Below are 3205 nucleotides of genomic sequence, written 5' to 3'. Positions count from 1 at the left end.
TAATTTTTATATTACTAGTTTTGATTAAGGCCATATGGGGAATAAGGAGTTTTTTACAAGATGATCTCATTTAGAGATCTTTACTTTATTTATTATTTGATTTTAACAGATACAACATTAATTAATCAAAATTTTATTTGCAAAACTCAGTTTCACCCTTTAAGGGATCTTCAGTTACAATTTAAATCTGAAAAAGAAAAGTAAAACAAAACATGGAAGATACTAAAAAGTAAAACAAAACAAGTGAATTAGAATTTGTAATTTATGATGTTTAGAAAGTTTCGAGGCTTAAACATTAAAATTGTATGTACTAGAATTACTTAATAAATTGAAAACTTTAACTTAGGTATTGAACATAAAACTACTAAATTAAAAAAATACAATCAGCTTAAAGTAAATAAATAAACTAAATGACTTACATATTACAATGAATAAAGGGATTTGAATTGAATATATAAGTTGATAAACTATTAGCTGTCTGGAGCTAAATTATACTAATTTAAAATTGCATTGAAAATATTTTAGAATAACATCGCTTCTATTATTATGACGTAACTAATGTATACTTTGAACTAAGTTAATGATATAATTTGGTTTTTAGAGTTTAAAGCTGGGTTTTTTTAAAATTATTTAAAAGGGACTAAAAACGTTTTGTACTAATAAGTTAAAATGAATTTAAGTAAATAAAATGACATGCAAAACTAAATATCAAGCGCTTAAGTCTTAAAGTGAAGTTTTTTAAATGTGGACAATTAGCAAACAGTTAGTATCTTTTGTTTAAGTTCTTTATTTTATTGGCTCTGGCTATTTCTAGTTTTTCTAGGCTGCAAGTGCTGAATATGCAGTGGATTTTAAATATTTTAGATTTAATAATATTTGGACCCCCTTCTTATGCCTTCATAGTAAAAGTCAAGAATTAAAATAAAACAAGCAATGTTTGTTATAAAATTTATGTTGGAAACTATCAATTTCTATATTTTTTTTATTAAACATTTTTTTAACTATTAAAAAATACTTTTTTTTTGAAGTTATTTTTATATAAATATTGAAGATTTTTTTGTAGTTATTTATTATTTTTGAAGTCTTGTTTTGAAATGAAAATTAATAATTGTGTTCTTAAATTTTATTTTAATAGTAGAAATCAAAGTTCTCAACTTTCTTCCAAGGAGTATATTTAAGAGTTTGATATAAGTTTGAAACATATATAGTGAATCCTAAATTACTTTAGAAAAGCAGGTAGGTTTAGTTTAGTTTAAAATTTTGGCTAATTAAAAAATAATTAAGTTTTAACACAAGGTAATGTAACTAAAAAAGTTCTTTTACTTTAATAACCTTATTATCTAGCACAAGGGTTGGCAAACTGCGGCCCGCGGGCTGCAGTAAATTTTTTTTTCAACTAGTTTAATATATTAATATTCTCAAAAAATAAAAATTAAGTTTTAGTGTTATCTTTAAAGGATAATCTATTGCCTAAATTTTATTATTCAAAAAAAATTTCTCTAAATATGTTTTTTAAAGCTCAAAAAAAGCATTCCTTTTTTGACCTGCCGACCCCTGATTTCTGACTAATGTATGTTGTAATATTTGAAGTAGAAGTATATACGTAGCTTCATTGGGTTTACAATAATTTTTTCTTCTTATAACTACTATAAAGTGCTTTTCAAGTTACTATAAAGTTACAGTTAGCAGGGTTGCCAAAAAACCTGGAATCATGGAAAAACCAGGAATTTGAGAAACTTAAAAAAAAAAAAAAGAATTTTAAACAAAAATCACTAAACAACCTGAAAAAACCTGGAATTTTAAAAAACTTTTACATGTTAAGTATTAAAATTTCAATATGACACAAAAAATATATAATATAGATAACTATTCAAAATATAAATTTAAGTATTTATATACAAAAGATCCTAGGGAAATTCTTTCCTTACAGTATTTATTTTTTTACAGAGCTCAGTTGAAGTGTATTGACTTCTTCAACACACAGAAACATATGTCAGTGTAATAAAAGAAGGATACTGTATAATTTGTTATTATTATAATATAGATAAAAAAAATTTGTCATCCTCAAATTTTTTTTTATTAAAAAGCACTTTTAAAGTAGCTTTATAGTATCTTTTCAATGTTTTTATACTACTTAACACAGGTTTTTACCTTAAACTTAATTTTAATCTAAAAATAGACCCAAAAACGTGTACTTTCAAAAACTTATAAGAAATTTTGGAAACCTGGAGAAAATTTGCCAAAAACGTGTAGCAACCCTGAGTTAAGAAAGTTGTGAATTTTAGACAAGCTCTTATGTTTTTCTTTGTTCTTTATGAAACTTAACTTGATATTAACGTTTGTTTTCATAGTATGTTCAAAATAATTTAACTTAAGATTAAAAAATGATATTTTTGTGAATAAATACAGTTGCTTAATTATTTTTACTTACTTAACAGTCTTATATAAGTATTATCTGTATTGAAACTAAAAACAGTTCTATTAGTACAAAGCTAAAGATTAATGAAAAAGTATTATGCTAGATTTTATATTAAAGTTGTGTTTTCTAGTCAGTTTATAGGTTAATATGTTTCTGGACTTTAGCCAACTACTTAAAAAAAATCACCATGTTCTTTATAATGTAATTTAGTAAGTTATTAATTAAATCAAGTATTAACATTGAATTTAAACCACTAAAAAGTCTGTAACTTGATTTAATTAGTTTATCTAAGTTATTTTTTTTGTTAATAAATCATTCAAAAAAGGAATTTGATGATTTATGATTATTTAAAAGTTTTTAAACTCAGTCTGTATAACTATTATTGTAGTTGTTGCAGATAAACTTTTAGTTCAATTTTTACAGAATTGTATAGAACAAAATGCAAAATTTCTATTTTATTATACAAAACTAAGTAATAAACGTAAATTTAAAGTAATTTCATCTATTTAGCTGTTCTTATATTTTTAATAGTGTTTAAAAAACAACCAATTTTCATTAAAATATAAATTTATGAGAAGTAAAAAGTGATTATTTAGTAAAAGTTGAATAAATATTTTTTTGATGAAAGTTAATAAAAATAGCAATGACTAACAATGTATCTGTTACTTGAAAATTTACCAAGTTTTTATTTAATTAAACTATTAACAGTTATGTTAAATACCTTTCATTGTTTTGAACTATCTTACATTGAATTTTGTAGTTTTTTATTTATTTTTAGAAGTTTAT

Source organism: Thalia democratica, chromosome 2, assembly GCF_965202585.1.
Source record: "Thalia democratica chromosome 2, ktThaDemo2.hap1.1, whole genome shotgun sequence".
NCBI lineage: Eukaryota > Metazoa > Chordata > Thaliacea > Salpida > Salpidae > Thalia > Thalia democratica.
This window is presented reverse-complemented; position numbering follows the sequence as displayed.